This window comes from Sus scrofa, chromosome 16, assembly GCF_054392235.1.
Source record: "Sus scrofa isolate SSC_HxYL_T2T_F1_AM1 chromosome 16, Sscrofa_HxYL_maternal_Yorkshire_Landrace_v2.0, whole genome shotgun sequence".
Lineage (NCBI taxonomy): Eukaryota > Metazoa > Chordata > Mammalia > Artiodactyla > Suidae > Sus > Sus scrofa.
In genome coordinates this window covers 77,335,935-77,358,895 of record NC_139398.1, presented here as the reverse complement: position 1 = coordinate 77,358,895, position 22,961 = coordinate 77,335,935, and the positions used below count along the sequence as shown (strand labels likewise).

The following is a 22,961-nucleotide window of genomic DNA, read 5'->3' as shown; positions in this document are numbered from 1 at the left end:
AACCTATAAGATTACATCTTCAGCTTCCCTTGCAGCTAAGTTAGCAGCCATTGAAGAATTTGAAGAATTGACTGAGTCTGGCCAATGGCATGTCGACTGAAGTGATGTACTGGGCCTTATAGCCTCTCTGTGATTCTCCAGCTGTCTCATTTCCTGCCACGAGGACCACGTGTTCTAGAATGTTTAGCCACAAGGTGGAAAAGGGCTCTTTAAATCCTGTGGACTGTGATATGAATGAGAGATAAACCTTTTTTTGTGCTCGACTTTTAGGGTTTATCGAATGTATCAGCTTGTGTTAATAACTTGATACACTTGGTAACATATAAAAGCCCTGCATAAACTTTAAAACAATGTACATTTTAATGTTTTAATTGTTATTCATATACTCTCACTGATAAAAGAGGTCTGGTGACTGTAACATTCTCCTAATAGCTCTTGTCTTAACCTTTTCTGTTGCATATGACAGAATCCCACTCAAATAAGCTCTAGAGAAAAAGAAAAAGGGAAATTTTTTGAGGGAAGGATTCTTCAGGCCTAGAGTTCTAAATATCATCCTGGGGTCTTGTTCTCTCTCTCCATCTCTTAGCATTTCCTTCCTTTCTGTTGACTTTACTTGTACGCACACCCTCTCCACAGGGTGGTCCTTGACTGTTCTTAGCTTATGTTCTACCAGCCAGGACACATAATAGAAATCTAAGACCATTTTTTTAATCACCACTGGTGCCCACAGATCTCTAGGAAGTGCTTTTGTGGCCTGGCTTGTGTCACCTACCCTTCCTTAAACTGGTCAATCACTATTTGACCAGGGTTAGCATGGATTCCCCTTTGGAGATTAGAAATGGTGATAGATCTCCACTGCCAACCACATAGGTTGGTATCAGTATGGAACTGTTGCTCAGAAGAAAACTGGAGTTTTAATATCCAAAAGGGTAATAGATGTCCACCATAGCCTGATTATAACAATTAAAGCAAATATTTAGTAAGAGCTTGCTATGTGTTAAAGACAGTGCTAAGTGCTTTTTATGTATTATCCATTTATATTTCCCAACAACCCTAGGAGATAGATTCTGTTATCTACAGAGTAATAGTAATTGAGTCATTGATCACTTTTCATAATGTAAATTTGACGTGAAGTAATATATATTAATTTTTAGGGCTAACATGATTGCAGGGGTATCTATTGATAGTGTAATTTCTCTTACCATGAAGGAACAGTGGAATTACAGGGGAACAATTGTCTGGAATAGGATTGTTCTTGCTCTAGTGATTCAGGCCTTCCTAATGAACAATAAGAAATATGGGTCTTACATTGTATTTATTTGTGGAAAGATATTCATATAACACTGTTACGGTGTCATTGATACAACCATAATTCATGATCCTGACAACAGAGTAGTGCATTCTGTGTGGTCTCTCCTTTGAGGAAACCTCAATTGCAAGCTGAATCTGCCAAAACAAAAATAAAAGCCATAAATCACAAATACTCAAATTCTCTCTCCCATTCTGACATGTTCAGGGCCAAGGAGGTGAAAGGAACCTATTGTTTCACACCTCTAGCATTTCAGGGCCAAGGAGGTGAAAGGAACCTTTTGTTTCACACCTCCTAAATTCTCCCCTCCAGTTGGACTCAGGCTGTCATATGGTCTGGCCCACTTTGAAGCTGCTTATGCAGGGTGGAGAGGAGACGGAGAACGGGTCGCAGCTGGGCCCAGCAGCAAACTTGCTGAGAGATGAGGATAGTTGGAGGGCCAGTTAAGGAATGTTTGAAAAGAAACGATGCAAACAGAGCAGCTTTCTCTCATCCACAGGCAAGGAGACATTCTCTCCTTGGCTAGAAAGGGCATTCTGTCCTTAGATGTTTGCTACAAATTTACTCTCTGATTTCCTGTTTGGAGAATTGAGTTTAATGACACTTTGATTAATGCTATTTCTATTTTCACTGACAAGAGTAGTAGCTTTTATCTGGGGCCATGTAATAGGTGCTTTCTCCAGCTCAACTTCTGAATCCCAGCAGAGGGCTAACGCTGGTTGTTGCAAAGATGGATAGCTGTCCACCAGAAATGTGTGATTCTCTTTCCATAATGTGCACTAACCACTGGGAGGCAGTTGCCTAGGAAGGGACTACATTTCCCAGCACTGCTTGCATCCAAGGTGTGGCTACGTGACTCTTTCTTCAGTGGAATGGGAGAGAAACCCTTTCTAGCTGGGGTTTCCCAGAAGTCAGTGTACTTTTTCTTCTTAGTCTCTCCCATCTACTGTCTACACATAGAGGCCTCTCAGGCCCTTAGGGTTGTTGTGGATTTACAAGGTAAAAGTGCCTGGGTGAATCACCACATGGAGAAAAAGTACTCTCCAAGTGGAACAGTCCAAGCAAACTTTCAGGAAAACGGCAACATTTTTGGTGAGTCTGCCATCAGAATCATATATCCAGACAGACCCTGGATTCTAAGAGTTCATATCCATACTTGCTCACCCTGGAAATATCCCTAACTCTACACCTGTACTGTTCAATATGGTAGCCACTAGCTGCATGTAGTTATTTAGACTCAAAATTAAATTCATTAAAATAAGTAAAATGAAAATTCAGCTCCTTGATTGCACTAGGCACATTTCAACTCAATATGTGACAAGCGGCTACCATATTTGACAGCGTACATTGAGAACATTTCCATTATTACAGAAAATTATGTCAGACAGCACTGCTCCTAGACCAATGGAACTCTAGATGGTGAATTTATTTAGAAGAAATAGCGGGGTAGTCTGTGAGTAATAATAGAGCTTCAGCATCTGGACTACAATTTGTTATTTTTCACTTGTTTCTCTTCTTCCCAGAGACTGTGAGGTCTTCAGAGCAGAGATTACCTCATGCATCTTTGTATCTCTAACATTTATATAGAGGCACCAGGAATGTGTTTTGAGCAAATGAAGGAAGCTTAGTTACCAGGATAATTTGGGAGGAGGGAATTCCCAAGCACTGGACACTGGCATTGCTTAAAATCCTCCCATCTGTGTATGGTGAGGACTGACTTGTCCTCAAGATAGAGCTGAACCAAATAATTTCAGGGACAGAGAGGGGAGATGCAGAGAGACCATAACCTATCGAGGACTAGGCACTATCTGGATTTCTTTGAGGATATTAGTGACTGGCTGGCTAATCTGACAAATTGAATTATTATAAATGACCTCCTGTATAAACTCTCAGGACCTAATCTGACAGCACATAGTAGGCACTTTAATTGCTATTTGTTGAGTGGAGGCATTTTAACGATATCACATTTATTTCCTGCCTCCCAAGACTGACATCCATCTACCCTTCCACCCCTGAGGGATATGAAAACTCCGTGAGGGTAAGGTCTTTGTCCTGTTTGCAGCTGCATCTTCAGCACCTGGAATAGTACTTAATACATTGAAGCTCAATAGATATTTCTGGAATAAATGAAAGAAGGACCTTTGATAACTTAACCCAAAGAATGACACAAAGATGGAAGTTTTAGAAACTGTCAAGATAGTAAGAGAAAATATTTTAGAGACAGAACTGACACTTTTGAGGGCTCTCAATTAACCTCTTAAAAGAATCCCCTGCCTCTGCCTATGTGCCGGGGCAGGGCCAGCCCTTGTAAATGATGTGCCTCAATTTGAAATTTAAATCCCCCCCAGGAGTTTAGGTGCACACAAGGCATAATACTAAATGGCTGATAACTTATGACATTTATTTCCCCACATGAAGAACCACAGGGCAGCATCTCTTGTCAGGAAGGAAATAGATTTGTCAGAAAGGAAACCAGCCATCATATGCTCTTTGTATTTTTATGATTTATGTATTTATTGGATGCATCCACCACTTAACAACCTCTGGGTACTTTTATATGTTTCATAGACAAAAGGCAGACACTGCCGTGGTGGATTATGAGGTGGAGAGGTACCAACAAAATAACATCCATAAATCCTGAAGCACTTCATAAAATCATCAAATGCTACTGAAGCTGGATTTAAGCTCCCCCAAGTAATCAGACACCTAAATGGAAGGTTCTGAGGACCTGAGCTTGAGTCTGGCCCCTGGCGCTTATTAGATTTCAAAGCTTTGAACATGTTTCTTAATCTCTCTCGACCTCATTTGCTTATCTCTAAAATGGGCATAATGAGTTCCCATTGTGGCTCAGTGGAAACAAATCTGACTAGTATCCATGAGGATACAGGTTCAATCCCTGGCCTCCCTCAGTGGGTTAAGGATCCGGCATTGCCATGAGCTGTGGTATAGGTCACAAAGGCGGCTCAGATCTGGTGTTGCTGCGGCTGTGGCATAAGCTGGCAGTTGTAGCTCCAATTAGACCCCTGGGCTGGGAACCTCCATGTGCCACAGGTGTGGCCCTAAAAAGACAATAAAATAAAATAAATAGAATGGTCATAATAAAACAGTAATTGCCTGATTTATCTTCAGGGTTGGGGAATCAAATGCTCATGGCTGTGCTTTGTGAACCACAAAAAAATCCCCAGACATACTAGACTAGCATTTTCCAAAAAAAGTTAAACTTCTTAGCTGTGTGAATTTGAACTGCCTTTTGTCTCACTGTGATGTGAGCCCCTAAAATAATGTTTTCTCTCTTTGGACACACAGTTTCGTCCCTTTGGCCTCAGTTTCTCTACTTGGAGAACCGCAGCTGACTGACCATGGAGGTCGATGAGATACACCGAGGTCCTCTTTACTTTTCTAGTCCTCTTAATGTTCTTCTGAAAAAAGCAAAGCCCATGCCTGCAACGCCTCCATTATGCCAGAGTATTAGCAGCATAACTGCTTTACTTTGAGGTTGTGAGTGGAATGGCATAACCATCTTACGTCTGAACAGTCCGCTTGCTCTGTCCCTTAGTTTTAATAGCCTTGAATTGGTCTTCCCTGCTTCTACTTTTGCCCTTTATGGACAGTTATCCATACACATACCTGCTCCTTTTATTCTAAACATCTCAGAAGATTTGACTCTATTGTATCTATCATTCTCTCCTTTCTCTCTTATTGTGTTTTAATCTTCCCCTTACCCCTGAAACGTTCCATCAACAGCATACTCACTGCCATCTTGTTAAATCGAATGACTGATAGTAAGGCCTCATCTTGCTCCTTTTGTCAGCGGTGATGTCACAAGTGACCCCTCCTGCTTGTTGAAGCCCTTTTCCGCATGACTTTTGCTCTGAAGAGTCTCCTGGTGTTCCCCCCACCTCACTGGCTACGTCTTCTTACTCTGGTTTGCTGCCTCTGGAGCTCTTCCTTCAGGCCTCTTCCTTCTTCCTGTCCATCCTTACTCCCTAGGTCATGGCTTTGGATATCATCTCTAGAGGAATGACTCATAGATTTATAGTCTAACTTTGCTGTCTCTCCTGAGTGCCAGATTCATACACTTGCCGTCTTCATTCGTCCATTTGGATGTCTGATATGCACCTCTAATTTAACAAGGCCAGAGCTCTTTTTTTTTTTTTTTTTGGCCATGCCTATGATATGCAGAAATTCCTGAGCTAGGGATCGAACTTGCACCACATCAGTGACAACGAACATGGCCAGAACTCTTGATTTTCCTATCACTCCTGAGAAAATTCCTAGATCTCCCTCAGGATCTTCTGTCTCAGGAAATAGCCCACCATTCACTCATTTTTTTTTTTTTTTTTAGTGGCCACACCCAACAGCATATGGAAGTTCCCAGGCCAGAGACTGAATCAAAGCCATAGCTGCTACCTGTGCTGCAGCTGTGGAATGCCAGATCCTTTAACCCACTGCACTAGGTTGGGATTGAACCTGCGCCTCTGCAGCAACCTGAGCCACTGCAGTCAGATTCTTGACCCACTCTGCCACAGCAGGAACTACCACTCAGTTGTTGCATCTCCAAACTTATGAAGCATCTTTGGTTGCTCCGTTCTTTCCGTCCCCAAACAATCCCAACTCTTAGTCCTATTGGCTCTACTTTCATTGCTTTATTCTCCACCAGAGATTTTTTAAATTCTTATTTTTTCCCATTGTTCATTGTTGCCTTATTTTAAAAGTTTTTTAAATTAAAGTATAGTTGACTGAAAATGTCAGTATAGTAAAGTGGCCCAGTCATACATATATATGCATTCTTTTTCTCATATTACCTTCCATCATGTTTTATCACAAGAGATTGGATATAATTCCTTGTGCAATACAGGAGGATTTCCTTGCTTATTTATTTTAAATGTAATAGTTTGCATCTACTAACCCCAAACTCTGAGTCCATCCCACTTAAAATTTTTATTTTAATATCTTTCAGTTTTATCATATCTGGATCAGTAACTATAGTGAGTAGACATTAGCTCTTAGTATCGAAAACCTCCTACCGGAGATTTTGAGGCGAAATGCCTCTAAACCTTTGAGCAATGTGAAGCATCCATGTCTTATCTGCAGATCCAGATATGACAGTGATGGGAGGGGGAAAAGCTGGACATCATTCCTTCTCATTGCCACATTCAGGTTGCTGTGTTAGTGAACAGTGGTATCATTTTTATTGCGGTGGTCTGGGCATTTTGGAATAGCCATAGTTCCTAGGTTGCATTATAGAAGAATGGGAATTCATGCGATGCTTAGGACAGTCATGGAAACCTTTGTAGGAAAGGTGGATTTGAATTAAGCCTTAATATATGGATCTGAGTCAGTTAAAAGCAGAGGAAAAAGAACAATATTCCAGTGAGAGGGGAGATCTGGTGATGCAAGGACAACATGTAGAGGTATACGAGTTAAGTTTGGGCAGCTGATGGGAGGAACAAGAAAGCTAATGTGAAAGGTTTAAACAAGTTAGGGGTGAAATTTTTCATAATCTAGATTTCATTTATTAACTTAATATTTATGTAATATATGTTATAGAAGCAAATCCTTTATTAGGTGTTTTACATACATACTTGAATTACTACAACACTGTGATGTGGGTACTAATTTCATTTTGCGTAAGAAGGGACAGCGGCTCAGGGAGGTAAAGTGACTTGCCTAAGATCACTTAGTAAAGGTTAGAATGGGGACTCAAATTTAGCCATCTTTACCCTAGAGGTCCTGCTTGTTAGCTTTCTGCTGTGCTTTCTCATGAAGCAAAATTACCCCATATTGGTGAGTTTGAGATATGCAGAAGGCACATATTTCTGTCCTTAATATTGCTAAAAAGAGACAAGCTTAGATTATCTTTGATTACAAAGTTTAGTGACCCTCAGTAGGCAGGCTCTTCTGGATTCTGGTACTTATAAGACTGGGATAGACAGCAGGCCTCATAGAAAACTGGGAGCTGGCTCAAGCTACCTTACAGCTGTGTCACCCTTTCCAAGAGAGACAATCTCAGTGACCCAATTTGTCCCCATCCAGCATGAGGCTTCTGCTGGGTGAAGTTTCATGTTAAACTAATTGGAAATATTTTTTACTTTATTTTCATTCAGTCCATAACATAGATTCTTGGTCAAGCCTAGGGGATCAGAGCTGGTTTCTCTCTATACAGGCACCAGAGCAACTTCTGAAAACTAACAACAGCTGCAAAGTCAGTGCCTGTGGAGGCCACAGTTCCCTTAGATGTGACAAGGAGGCCAAGGAGGCCATGTGGAGACCACGCAGACTGTGAAGAGGCCCCTGCTACTCAGCTTCAGGTGACTCTCTCCACATGGAACAAGAGGATCAGATGATCTTCAAGAGATGTAAAGTATCCTGATTTTAAAATACTGACGACGACTTCAAAGAAAAACAACAAAACCCTGTTGGGGCTGAAGAAAAGAAACCAGTTTGCTACTGCTGACTTGAGCTTATCTTTTTGGTATTGGGAGATACCTAGCTTTTCAAAAGCGGCTTTTGAATTAATTTCTCCAAGAGTCTTTGTAAGAAAATTTTGAAGAATGACTTGGAGATCAAGTTGGCTTGCCCTTGGTGAACAGATCTGATGCAACCACAGCTTTCTCATTTTTAAAGGCCACCAACTCTCTTGTATCCTTCACCCCGACTGAACTCCTGGGTATCCTCCTGTGTCTGTGGAATTTGAGGGGGTCTGGAATCCATGACCTAGCAGGGTGCTTTAGGAGCAACACATCCAGAATGAATAGCCCTTCATTTCCTTTAGCAGATCCATCATCAGGGGAAGCTGATTGCTCCCCTATCCATACCACACTTTGATTCATTTACACTTAAGTGATGAAAGTCATCTTTTTTTTCCTTCTCTTTCTTTAAATGGATACTAACCCAGGAGGGGCTTGGGGAGTTGTAAAGAGGAGTGCTGACTCCTTGGACATGCTCTTGGTTGCATTCTCAAATGGCCCACTCAATTAGGGGTAATATTTCATTGACTTGTGCGTATGATGGCTCCCTAGCCAGCAGTGTTTTCTAAATGGTCCTGAGGCAAGACTTTGGGCTTTGAAAACAGCCCTTCATCACCTTTATGTCTGGGGTTGCACTGGCACAGCCTGGGCTGAAGCAGTTATTTCTATCAGAGAGAGCAGCCACAGTTTCTGCCTGGAATGTCTTGACTTGGCTTTTTTTCACTTGTCTAAAGAATGGGTGGTTTGACACTTTCTGGGGCTGGGTTCATGCAGGTTCATTATCTATATGTTGAACCTGACCATTCAGATACCTGTCTGGATTTTCCATAAGGGGAAAAAAAGAGGTTGAATGAAAAAAAAATTAGGCTCTTTATATTTTGTCTTAGGTCCACACAGATAGTATATTTGTGCTTGGAGAACTAGTCTAATTCCTATGGAAGGCTCCATGTCAATGTGTGCTCCAAACTGGTCTCAGGTTCAAGTGTGATGTACGCACTTGCTTTGTTCAATACTTACTTTAAGACCACTTTCACTAAAGAAATTTCACACAGTAGGAAGGGGTGTGTGTGCGTGCGCACGCTCTAGTGTCTATGTATAGAGGATGATGGTGGAAATTTTCCTAGTGACTGGGAGAATTCAAGCTATAGGCGACCTTCTACTCTCATTATAAAAGTGGCTTGATCTCAATCTGTATGCAGTAATTGATTGAGCTGAGCGATAAAATGTTTTCAGTAGATGAATCTCAGACATTCTTAGATGGCTACATCTTTGTTTCTGAATTAGTGCTTAGGGATGATTTGTGGCAAATGCAAGGTTTGGAAATCAGCTGTCTGTTTAAGGAACCTGTGGTAGTCTGGTGAGATCACAAATGACAACAGTAAACGCTAAAAAAAATTGTCTGTACTGTGTACAGATACATTTCTGATAGTGTCAATATACTTTATACTCCTGGACTCATTTAATCGTCACAACAACCTACAAGGTGGTTATTATTATTAATCCTACTTTACAGATGAGAAAACTGAGGCATGGAAAGATAGATCACTTGCCTAAGGCCACACAACTAGACTTGAGATTCAAATGGACTTGAAAACGGGCAACCTGATTCTAGAGTCTGTTTCCCGACCCTGCCTATCCTGAATTCATGCATTTCTCATCCCACGGCTGAATCCCTGAGTCTTGCACAGTACTTGGCACCTAGTAGATGGGTTGGATAAGTGCTAAGAATTGGATAAAAGCTGTTTAAAAGACATGATTTACATTAAAAAGTCAATTTTTATTGTTATTGTTGATGCTACTATTATTGTTAATAATAAGAGCTACCATATATTAGGCTCTTTCTCTGTGCCAGGCACCAAGCTAGCACTTTGCAAGCATTATTTAATTTCCTCCTCATAACACTTATGCTGAGGCACTGAGCACATAATTATTTACAGTTAGAAGTTCTGCTAGAAAAATCACAGTGCCAGAACTTAAACAGAGGTCTGTTCTTACTCCAGAGCTTATTGCCTTGCCTATGGAGGCAATAAAGTGTCGTCGTGATGAAAGCTTCTATGTCTTTATTCTTTTTTTTTTTTAGGATAAAAAATACTATGATAATAATAGGCAAACCATCGTGTTTTGAGATAATTTCAACTGAGGAATAATTGTAGGACAATATGAGAAGTATTGTGTTAAATGGCATAAGGCAGTGTTTGCTACCACTTTAGTCTTTGCCCAGCGTCTTCACGATTTTTTCCGTATCTAAATTTCATGTGAACTTTTGCTTAATTTTTTATATTAATTTATTTTTGAAAACGAATATACATTTACATTTCAGAGTTATGATATTTGGAGGGTTTCTTAATATGTTTATTTCTAGGACACAAAGCAATATCACTGATACTAAATAGAAACTGCTTTCTATTTAGTATATATAAATGCTTATTATGTAACGTTTTGCCTTTAAAGAATATCTGTGTACAATTACCTCAAATCATCTTTCACACTTCCTTTAGTACTTACCACTCCATGGGAAACACAGAGAATACCCATATGCAGAGGATATAAGCACTTGTTCTGCTTGCATGTAAAGCCTACCTCAGGCTAATCTAGGAAGAAAGGGGAAGGACTCACGCATGCTCCCAATGGCTGCCACCCAACTGCCTCTTAAGAAACTCACGGTATCTTTGAAGGAAGCCAGATCCATGACACAGGGCATGGTCCAACTAGCAAGGAAGTTCAGAGGAGGCAGAAGAGCCTGGGCTGGGTAGTGGAGCATCCTGAAGGAGCTTTCTCTGGAAGGGTGACAGGGTTACAGGGAGAGGGGAGGCAGGCACACCCAAGTGCCTGTAGCCCTGCTTTCTGCTCCTAATCTTTCGACTTCAGTTCACCCCTCACTCCTTCAGGGTCTGCAGCTCCAGCTCAGAGTCACAAACCAGATCTAAATTCAGGTCTTAAGGGCAAAGGGGTCATATTTCAGGTCATCTTACCTCCCTGTTACACTGTAGCTGACCTTTTTCACTTTCTGTGTGTGTGTGTGTGTGTGTGTGTGTGTGAGTTTAAGTCTATGTAGTGCATACCATCTGTTTTCAGTTTTGTGAAGAGTAATGAAAAAAATCTAATCCAGTTTTTCAAAACACTCAATTTTTAAAGAAAAAATAGTCTCTTTTTTCATTTTAATACTTCAGTGCTTAACACATGGTATTTACTTACCAACACAATCTATGCAATTTCCCGCTAAGATAATGCATGTTTTTCTCTTGTCCATTCTAACACTTACCGTCTTCTTGAGCTAGCTATTAAAGACTGAGAGGAGTTAAAGCTGTAAGCCAAAGCAGGTAACTTCCTGAAGAGAAGAAATGTACCTTAAATGATTTCTCTTTGTTAGATCTTTTCACTCTCATTTGGCTCTTTATGAAAAACAAACAAAAAAAAAAAAAAAAGGAAAAATGGATGACAAATGTCCTTTGGCTCCAAAGATGTGACAGGAAACTTCTGAAAGCAGAATTAAAAAAAAAAAGAAAACCAATTAATGTCTTAGAACCAGAGTTGGAGCTGGCCTTTTAGCACTGTTGCACATTAATGCTGCTTCCTCTCCCATTGGGAAGCTAAGGTCTGAGTGGCAGTCATTATTGCCAATAGCACGGTTACCCAATGGATTCCTGGAAGGGCTCACTTAAAAGATTCAGCCAGATCCTCTCCAGGGGCTTCCAGTTCCCATCATCCCAGGAATGAAATATTTAGTATCATCTTTCTGCACCTGAGGCTGCCATGGATTAAATTCTTGCAGCCTCCATTACTGGGGCAGCCAAGAGCTCAGGCTGTAGGGATTGGATGTGAAGTGCTTCATGGCTGCACTTGGCTGAGAAAGGGAGAGGGGAGGAACAGGCCAGAACCAAGTCACTAGTGGTAATTGTAGCCTGGAGAACAGGCTTTCCAGAGATGCTGAACTCAAGAAGAATCTACCTCAATTTCTCCCTGATCCTGCCACCAGATGGCCTATTTTGAAAAAGCACATTGTATATGGAATGGAATCCAGAGTGTGTGTGTATGTGTGTGTGTATGTATATGGAGTATATGGAATGGAATCACCTATAGTCACCCATATAATACAGACTGTCTTAACCTGGACCAGTTCACATTGGTTCCCCTTTTCCTGTCTCTTCCGGAAATGTGTGCATTTCCCTAAAATGTTTTTCTCAGTTCTCTGCTTTCACTCTCTATACTCCCATCAGCTCTGAGCTGTGGGGCTGAGTCCCACATCAACTCCGTGGGTGTGATTATCTTCTGGACACAGTATGAACTGCTTAGTAAATGATAATTGAATGGCTGAATGAATGGATATTATTTCCTTTAAGTTCTAGACTTACCTTTCTAAGTGCATGTAGAACAGGTCTTTCTGAATATCTGCGGCAGGCTGACTAATGACTTTCCCAAATATGTCCATGTCTTAATCCCTGGAACCTGTGAAGCTTCCTTTAGATAGTAAAAGTGCTTTGCAGATGTGATTTAGTTAAGGATCTTGAGGTGGAGAAATTATCCAAGATTATCCCAGTGGAATGATGTCATTACAGTTGTGGTTAGAAGAGGGACACAAGAGGACAGAGGAGAACTCTGTGACAAGGAAGCTGAGAGTGGAGCGATGTGGCCAGGAGCCAAGGAACACCCGGAGCTTCTAGAATCTGCAAGAGGCCAGGAACAGATTCTCCCCTGAACTATCCACAAAGAACCAGCCCTACAAACCCCTTGACTTTTATTCCCTTCAGACTCATGGTAGAGTTCTGACCTCCAGAACTGGAAGAAATTAAACTTGTGTTGTTAAATGCACTAAATTTATGGCAATTTGTTATGGTGGCAACAGGAGACTAATATGCCTTATGCCAACTCTACTTCAACCTACCTGAAAACCAACTCACTGCTTCTCCCCCAAATCCCACCCTTCAGCCTCAGCTACTGGCTTGTTCATCCTCACCATCTCTTGCATGAGGAAAATCTGAGTCCTCTTTGCTTTCTTTCTATTTCTTAGCCTTTTAGTGAAGACTGGCAGACTGTCCATTCTATACCTAGAACGTTTCTCCAGTCCACTGCCTTTATTTGTAGCCCTGGTGATTTCCCCCCACTGCCCCAAATTAGAACACTGCCTGGAGTAGCTTCACACAAAATGTTTGTTGAATGAATATGAGTTGTGACTCCTCTTTCCTGACTCTGTTAAAATGTTCTTTGCATTGTGTATAATTTCCATTATGCAATCTCTGAGGGTAGAGGCTGTATCTTTTCCCAGAACTTCATACAAGTTTCGAATATACAGTCACCCCAACTTGGTGCACTAATATATGGACTCACTCCTTTTCACCACCCTAAGATTGAAACCTGTTAGGCAGTGGCGAAGAGTGGCAGTTTGGGAGTTAAGTGGAATGAGGTTTATGTCCATGCTCTGTGATTATCTAGCTGTGTAATTCTTTCTGGCAAGACACTAACCTTTTCAAGTTGCAGTTTCCTCAACTATACTATGGGGAGGACGAGAGCACTCATCTTTTTGGTTGTTCTAAGGAGTGCACTGGGGCCCGTCTCAGGGTAATAAATGGTCAATAAGTATGCACTCCTATCATTATTTCACTACAGACAAGGGAGCGCCCACATTAAGTCTTTTCTGTTAACCAGAGGCTGAAAAGTGAGTTGCATATGCATGCGTGGGGGTGCAGGGGCCTTGGCAGAAAAGGAGGACAAAGACTGGGGGGTAAGGGAGGGAGGCAGGGGGGCAGGCATTTTGCATTCAACAGTGGAGTACAATTTGGAAATACTTGCCTTGTGTAGCCCTCAGCTGCCTGTGAAATTCATCTGAATCTTGTTCCGTTGGCCTATGGGGTATTTTCAAATACAAATTAGGTTGGCCAGAATTCCTTTTCTGCACCAACTCTCCTGGGTGCAACTTAGAGGTTATTAAGATGCCTAATAAAAGGAGAGAGCACATTTAATAACATTACCATCAGCTCGACGGAGCTGAGCTATGTGGGCCCACAGTGCCCCAGAGCCCACAGCCTCCTGCCACTGGTGCACTTGCTTAGAAGAGGCCCCATAATTATCCACGTTTAAAAAGCACCATTAAATCCATTGAGGCAGTCATGTCCCATTTGCAGGGCCTTTCTCCCCACATTACTCGGGAGACCCAGGGCCTAGCTTCTTGGGGCGGGAGGAGGGGAGAGACTAGATGGAAGTTCCTGGGTGAAGGTGATGGCTGGTTAAATTCACAAAATCGCAGCTCTGCTCAGCCTTTGTCATCTCTGTACGAGTTTTTCTTCCCTTTGTTTTAGGTATTTCTTTAGCAAAACTTTATGGAGTACTGTGCCATCACTGCTCACACAGGATTCTGTTTAATCCTCACAACAATTTGGTCAGTAGATTGTTGGTTCTCAGCGAGCAGTGGTTTTTGCACCCCAGGAGATGTAAGGCAGTGCCTGGAGACATTCCTGGTCGTCATACCTGGGGTGAGAGGTGTTACTGGCATCTGATGAGTAAAGACCAGGGATGCTGCTCAGCACCCTGCAGTACACTGAGCAGGCTCTCCCAATGGAGAATTACCTGGCCTGAGTGACAAGAGAGCTGCTGTTGGGTGATTTTGCTGTAGATGCTCCTCTTTTTCTCATTTACTGATGAGGAGACTGAGACCCAGGGTGGTTATTTGTTGTCTGGTTTCACACACCTGGTAAGTGATGGAGCTGGTTAGGGCCTGAGCTCTCACCATCATTCTAGATGAACTCCTAGTATCCCCCTCTGCACCCATCCTTGGCTGCTGAGCTCCCTCCCCGCACCTGCTCTTGGCAACAGCCAATTGTAATTACACTTACTGGGAGTGGTCTGCTTTGGTGGGAACTGTCTTCTATAAGGAAGTTTCCTTTGAGCACATCAAAAATAGCTGCATGTTTTGAATGACTCAGGAGCCTCCTCAAGAGTGGAATCTATATTTAGCTTTAAGAGTTGTGAAATGTGAACATAGTACTCTTTTCCAAGCACTTAATACCTATAGGTGGTTTCAGAGGTATTTTACTCCAAATAAAGAGCTTCTAGTGGTTTCAGTGGCAGAGATCTGTGGAGTATTTGGTGGCCTGGAGCAGAGAAGGTGCACTGCACTGGAAATGATATTGATCTGGAGCCAGGGAGCCTCTGGGCCTTTGCACAGTCACTCCCTCTGTCAGAACCACTCTTCCTTCTGCCCTTTTCTTGACTCATTCCTTCTCCTCCCTGAGGTCTCACCTTAAAAGTCATCTCTTAGGAAGCTTTCCCTAAATCTTGATTAGTCACCCCCACTTCCTGACCACTCCAAATCTAAATCTTTTAGATCAGCTCTGTCCAAAAGGAAAAAAAAATGAATGTCATATGTAATTTAAAATTTCTACCAGCCATGTTAAAAATTTAAATAAGGGGAGTTCCCATCCTGGCTCAGCAGAAGCGAATCTGACTAGTATCCATGAGGACGCAGGTTTGATCCTGGCCTTGCTCAGCGGGTTAAGAATCTGGTGTTGCCTTGAGCTGTGGTGTAGGTCACAGACGTGGCTCGGATCCTGTGTTGCTGTGGCTATGGCACAGGCCAGCAGCTGTGGTTCTGATTAGACCCCTAGCTTGGGAACCTCCATATGCCATGGGTATGGCCCTAAAAAGACAAAAAAAAAAAAAAAAAAAAAAAAGAAAAAAAAATTAAATAAGGGACAGGTGAAATTAATTTTAATAATTTCTCCTATTTAGCCGCAAATATCTACAGTGTAATATTTTAATGTGTAATCAATACAAAGTTATTAATGAGATGTTTTATATTTTTTGGAACCTTTGAGAAATCTTGTGTACATTTTATGCTTATAGCTCAACTCAATTTGGAACGTAAATTTTCAGCAGTTAAAGGGAAATAGAGTCCTGCCAAAACAACAAAGCTGCAATCAATAGATATTTCACATGGCTTTAGTTTTTAAATTTAAGTTTATTAAAATTAAATTAAAAATTCAGTTCCTCAGTTTCAGAAGCCACATTTTAAGTGTTCAGTAGCCACATGTTCTAGATTATTCCAAATTACATTAAGTTGAAATTGCCTGTTGATTCTTTTATCCCCCCATTAGATCATAACCTCTTTGAGATCAAGGCTTAGGTCCTATTCACAATATGCCAGTGCCTGGCACAGACTTTGGCACAGAGCTGACACTCAATAAATACCTGCTAAATGGCTTGAGATAACAGTGCTAATCCTGTATAACTTTTATGATCTAGGTTCTTCTCTAATAAAATGAGATTTTTGGACATTTTTGAAAGTCTGTTCCACTGGATGGTAATAAATGACATGTGATCAAAGGAATTTGTGATCAACTAAGTGTGAGAGGTGCAGGGCTCAAGAAAGGAGTGGGTTTCTTTACTGCAGGACTTCTCAGAGCCTTGAGAGTTTCATTGTGGCTTGTCAAGAGAATTATCTTTTTGATTTAATTTTAATAAATTTAGCATTTTAAGTTAAATAGGATGTCCTATTCTCCCAACATAGGTGACAATGAAACTTTTTCTTCTCAGAGTGTGTGTGGGAAACCTGCTTCCTGGAACCCAATCCAGGAACAGCTAGGTTACTGTAAGATTCTTTAGCTGTGACTTTCCTTCAGATTTAGCTGGTGTGTAGAGAGATGGTTTCAAGGAATTTGACAGTGCACACCAGTCTCTTTTCCATTTCATTGGATCTATTCTTTGACAAGAAAGGTGTGGAAGAGGAACAAATCACGTTTGCCATCAAGCAGCTCAGAATCAGTGCTTTCCCTTATCTAAGAACAGACTATTTTCAGACTGGAAAGTAATTCTTCAGATAATTGGTGCATTTTCAGAGGAACAATGAAACAGTCTCCATTTATTTCAACCTCCATCCTACCTAAAAAGGGTCACAATGCAAATATGTGAATTGCCCTTTTGTGAATGCCCAACACAGTGTTCGAAATGGAAGGGCACAACCTGGTTCACGTTAGGGATGAATTATTGGGTTGAACTGTATGAATTTATCAATATTTAAACACTTTTGACCCACAGATATGCCAATTTCATATGGTTCAACCAGCTAGTTATAATAAGTCTCTCTACTCTCATACCCATAAGTAGGAATGAATCTAAGGTTCCCAAGGAACCACCTTTCTGGAGCAAAGCAGTTTGGAAGTATATAGAAAAATTTTATTTTTTAAATTAAAAAAATGTAAGATGTGAATATACTTTTTGCAAACCTTCTCGAGAGTAAATGTTGAGAATTGTGTTAAAGTAACATATCAAGCCAGGCATACATTATGGATTCATCTGAAGCCTGATTGAATAAATCTTCACATAATTTTGAGTCATAATTGAATTACTACCTGGTTCTGTTTTCTTCAGGCTAAGAAAGTAAGTTTTTCATCCCTTCTCTCTAAATCTGTAATCCATCCTTTAAAACCATTTCAAGTTCCCAGCATCCTACAGCCACGTTCCCCTACTCAAACCTGTACCTAACTTATTAAGAGGTTCTTATGTGGTACATTTAGTCCCCTGACTTCGTCACTGCTAACGGTGTTGCTGAAATCATGTCAGTTAATGACCATTCAGTCTTCACCTTGTTCATACTGGCTACAGTCTTCTCATTCTGCAGTTGTGTTCTCAGCATGACAAGTGCCAGGACTTGAATCTTAGACCAACAAGTCAGAAAGGACAAGAGCAGAAAGGATATGTGCTTTGGTGTTGAACAGACTTTTTTTTTTCCTTCTGTCTTTTGTCCTTTTAGGGCCACACCCATGGCATATGGAGATTCCCAGGCTAGGGGTCTAATCAGAGCTGTTGCTGCTGGCCTACGCCAGAGCCACAGCAACGCAGGATCTAAGCCGTGTCTGCAATCTACACCACAGCTCATGGCAACACTGGGTCCTTAACCCACTGAGCGAGGCCAGGGATCGAACCTGCAACCTCATGGTTCCTAATTGGATTCGTTTCTGCTGTGCCCGGATGGGAACTCTGAACAGACTTGTTTTTAATTCTAGCCCTGCACTTGACCAGTGGCAGATCTTACATAATTTTTCTTAGCTCCATGTTCACCAGCTTATTTATTATAAAGGATACAGATAAAGAGTCAGATGAAGAGTCATCTGACAGGGTGAGGTCCAGAAAGTTTCCCAAGGGGAGGAGCTTCTGTCCCAGTGGAACTGGGGTGTGCCCCTCTTGGCATCTGGGTACATTTCTCAACCCAGAAGCTCCTGTAGGAAAGTTTTAAATGTGTGTGTCTTTGCCCTTGCATATCCATATCCAGGAATTTAACTTAAGGCCTTAAAGGAGAAGCACACAAAATTGTATGTACAGGGGTATTTGTCTCAGTACTATTTGTTTGTTTGTTTGCTTGTTTATTTGTCTTTTTAGGGCTGCACCATGGCAAAAGTAAGTTCCCAGGCTGCCTGCCTCTGCCACAGCTATAGCAACCTGGGATCTCAGCCGAGTCTGTGACTTAATGCCATAGCTCATCACAACGCTGGATCCTTTAACCTACTAAGCAAGGCCAGGGATCGAACCTGAGTCCTCATGGATACTAGTTGTGTTCATTACTGCTGAGCCACAATAAGAACTCCCTCAGTGCTATTTATGAAAGCAAAAATTGGAAGCCATTTAAACTTCTAGTAAGTCAATCATAGTATATCTGTATAAGTGTATTATTATGAAGGCTTTAAAATGATGTGTATCTGCATTTATTGGTGTTGAATGATGGCATATTTTTAAGTAAAAAAAAGTAGATTTCATATTAACACACATAATAGGACCTCATTAAAATAAATGTTTGTGAGTGTGTGTATGTATAGAAATATATTTAAAAGTATATATATATATAAACATATTAATAGAAATCCTATCTGAATAAATATAAACAAGACTAACTTCCCCCTGGGTTAATCCTTAAGTAGTCCTTCATGTATAATGCTTTGACATGTAATAGAGATTTCCTTTTTTAGGAATTTCAAGACTTTTGACCCATGGGTGGGAGATGGAGAGAAGTTTGTTGCTTGTTTGTTTTAGCTCTGCAGACTTTGGACTCATCCTCTCTTTGAGTTCATCTTATGGAAGAAAATTCTTAGTTGACTTTATAATCTTGGAAGGAACTCTATGTTCCTCTAAAATATAGTAAGACTTTATATGAATGGTACTATCTTCCTCTGCACTAGCCTTTGGGCATGCTGCCACACACGTTATATCACTCGTGTTTTACTGAGTGCCTAGTGGTACAGATGCACATGTTGCTATTTTTTTCACTCTCTCTCCAAGGTAGGAATGATTTCCCCCATTTTGCTGGTGAGAAGACTGAGCCTCAGGGAGAACAAGGGGCACAACATCCTACTTCTAATGGGTTCAAGCCTAGGTTGGTGTTCTTTCCATTGTACCATGTTTTTGTTTTGCATGATTTAATCCTAAATCACTCTCCACATCTGATTCTGCAAACATACTCTAGGAGCCCTCTTTCTACCTGACACACCAGACTTTTCAACCAGGCATGGAGAAGCTCTGTGGACATAGCATTGCAATGAAACACACAGTCATGGGGTCAGACTTGCTGACGCTGCAGTCTGTTCCACCACTCATTGGCTAATATAACCTTGGGAAAGTTATTTAACTTGTTCATGCCCTCATTTTTCCTTCTGTAAAATGGGGGCAATGAGAGTCATACCTACTCTGTAGACCTGTCAGAGGATTAACTGAGGCAATTCAGCTTAAGCAGCAAAGCTCAGGGTTTGTACCATTGTTAAGCGGTGGAAAAAATGTTAGCCACTGTCACGAACCTCTTCTTCCTTACCATCCTTACAACAACCTCATGTGGGCCGAGGAATGGAGACAGAGCTTACATGTCTTGTCTAAGGTCTCAGAGCTGATAAAAGATGAGGTAGCTCTTTTTCGTAAGGGTTGTTCTGGGTAGAGAGTAGAAGATGTGACAGGGGGCTCAGGGTAGTGTGGTATTTCTCCTGGCGTTACATGCAGTAGGTGAATGGAATGAAACAGCCACTAATCCAATCCAGCCCCAAACCACAAATGTCAACAGATATTTTATGGCAGGGAAGGTGCCAACGAACATGTCACATGCTCTTTTGAAAATAAATGAAGCCACATAGGGACTCTAAAGTAAAAAATAAGAACTGGGCTGTTTATGGATCTCCTCTGGCTCCAGTTTATGGTGTTTCAAATACCACGGCAGGAAGAGGCACTGTAGGAGGAGTCCTTCGATGTGACTCAAGGGTCACTGGGCTCCACTGTTATCTAATTGCATCGCACCAGGCCAGCCATTCAGGGACTCATCTGCTGCATCCTTAACAGTAGGGTAATAAACTCCTGCTTGTGCATTTGTTAGAAAGATGATTTTTGGGGACTGAGGTCTTGGTTTTGTTTCTCCAAGCTCAAGTTCAAGTAAAGTAAATGCAGTTGTCCGTTCCCCAAAGGGTTTGACACCTGCTTCCCTTCAGAATCCATGCAGGAGATGCTCTGTGGAATCAGAACAGTCAGGTTCCTTAGAGATTATCTAGTGATCTTAGTCCAGTGATTTTGATTTTTTCTCCTTTTACAGAAGAAATTTAATATAGAATCTCAATATATCAAGCATAAAAGGAGAACTGCCCTCGTTGAAACAAGAGAGCCATATGTGTCAACTTTTCTCTCACCCAGTGGCTGTCTGTGGGTTCTTCCCAGAATAAAGGGCTCTGGAGAACATCATTTGAAAATGTGGTCTTGGAGTTCCCTTCGTGGCTTAGCAGAAACAAATCTGACTATCATCCATGAGGACACAGGTTTGATCCCTGGCCTTCCTCAGTGGGTCGCAGATGTGGCTCAGATGTGATGCTGTGGCTGCGGCATAGGACAGTGGTTACAGCTCCCATTCGACCCCTAGCCTGGGAACATACATATGCCGTGGGTGTGGCCCTAAAAGGACAAAAAAAAAAAAAAAAAAAAGGAATGGAAGCAGAAAATGTGGTCTTAAAGCTTGATGGACACAGAGTCACTTCTGGTTACAAAGCAGATTCTGGGACCTCACCCCAAAATGATAGAATCATAATCTAAATGTTCACATCCCTAAATAATTCTGACACATCCTAAGTTTTAAGAACCATTAGCCTCTTCCCATGCTTTTGTTCTACAGATGAGGAAACTGACACCGAGAATGGGGAGGGTACTTGTCTGTGGTCACAAAGCTAATGTTGGGACCAAGCCCTGCGCTCCTGGCCCCCAGTGGCTCACCTAGATAGGTTCCTCGGTTGCAAGCAACAGAAACTCTGGCTCATGTAAGCCAGATTCATTGGAAGGCTGTTTCACAGTTCATAAAATGGAAGAGAACAAACAAGACCCAGGGGTGAGGGAAGCTCCATTGGACTGCTGGCAGGAACTAACAGTCTCTTCAGGGCACCATTGCCAGGAAAAGTTGGCTTCCCACCATTTCCCCTTCTTGTGGCACTTAATCATTAGTTGAAAGCTGAGGAGAGATAGTCCAATGGGCTCTGCTTGGAGAAGAAGGCCTCTTTGCTGGGGACCAGAGAACCTTGACCAAAAGTCTCAGGAAGACCTCACCCAATGGTTGTGGCAGAACTTGCTGAGATGACGCTACCAGTAGAAAGTGGCCATGTCCTTAGGAGGCAGAACCCACATATCCCCATACCATCAGCCACCTTTCCCACCACTGTGCTGTCCCTGGCTAGGGTCAAACAGAAAACGATCCAGTTGAAATGAAGGGGTTAAGGTAAATTCTGGGGCTTACCTATCAGCCAAATGACATTTTAACAGCCTTTTTAGCATAGCTTGACTGGGCTGAGATCTTCCCTGCAAAATGCCTTAATCCTTGGCCTCTAAATAGAGAGTTATTTTCAATTTCTCCAGTTCCTAATGTTTTAAATGGAACTCCTGTTCCCCTTAGAGCACCCGGTGGCTGGCTGGAGATCTTTATTGATATATATATAAATTACCTCAATCCCCTCTGCTGCCTACAGATCCAATCACATTGAACTAATGCGCATATAAATAAAAACCTGGAAGTGTGGTTTATGGCAATAAGTAGTGCAGCCGAAGTTTATACCATTCTGCAAAGACACCTTGATACATTGCTGATAATCTTCATAATATGTTTAAAGAAGCAGCGTGTCAGTTCAGGCCCCAGCACCCTGGGAACCGAATGGGAAATCTGATTCTCCAGCTTCTGATTGACCAAGAGAAGAATCTGTCCTGCCAGGAGGAGGCCCACCTGGGGCTGTCAAGGGCCCAGAAGCTGGAAATCTTTTCCCCAAGTCACCAGGCTGCAAAGGGACAGGCTGGTGTACAAAATGTGCAAGGGTTGCAAAAGGAGTTCTCGTGCTGCTATTTCACAGTTTGCGCTCTGTGGTTAGTCCTGATGGCGGGGTGGGCTCCGGGGTAGCTGGGGAATCCCCTTGAGATGATGCTCTCATTCCCAGAGGCAAGTGTCCAGGTGACGAACCCTCCCTTACCTGTCTTCAATCCACTCTGTACACTGCAGCCGGAGTGATTTTTCTTGAAGGTAAATCTGATTTCGGCTGTTCTGCATACTTTCCCCTCAATGAATTAACTCAGCCTGTGAGCCTGTCAGGGTTTGAGCCACGGCCATCAATCAGTCTTATCAAGTCCTGCACTCTCTATATTGCTCCAGCCACTCTGGTCTTTTCTTCTTTGTGTGAACATTTTTGTCTGGGCTGTATAACACGGGGCCAACTCTCTGCCAGGTGGATTATTGTTTTAACCCCCTGCACCTCTGTTCCATTTAGAAAGTTCTCCTATTTTTTCGGCTTTCTTCCCCACTAGCTCTTGACCCTGAAATGTGCTTCCTGCCATTTCTGAGTCCCACCCACCCATGCTCATGACCTCCTTATTCAATCCTATTCTCTGGATCCTTCTAGGGGAACTCATTCCTGAGTCTCTTAGCGAACTTACCAGTTTCAACTTAATATCATATCAGGGTATATGTATGCATTATTTCCCCTTCTGGTCTGGCTCTGCCTGGAACTGGTTCATCTTCGGATTTTTCAAGTTCCTATCATGCTTGCTTATAACAGGGACTCAGTAAGTGTTTGCTGCAAGAATGCACGAATGTATAAATGCATGGATATTGGCTATAGTGGGAGATGCCAGCCCTGGACAAGAATGCAAAGTGGGTGACTTTGGGCAGTGGATATGAAAAGCATGAAGATGCCTGGGGTGCC

The 22,961-nt window shown here is 41.9% G+C and overlaps 1 long non-coding RNA gene across 10 annotated transcripts in view; it reads left to right on the top strand.

Moving 5' to 3' along the window:
• The window catches only part of LOC106506547 (uncharacterized), a 760,340-nt gene that overhangs the window by 286,647 nt on the left and 450,732 nt on the right, over positions 1-22,961 (top strand). Inside the window, exon 8 of one of the 10 annotated variants that reach the window (XR_014830965.1) lies at positions 7,476-9,827. The exons of the other annotated variants lie outside the window; for them this stretch is intronic. This is a non-coding gene — a long non-coding RNA (uncharacterized LOC106506547). Of the gene's footprint in view, positions 1-7,475; positions 9,828-22,961 lie in introns of those variants that run through there. 10 annotated transcript variants of the gene reach the window in all.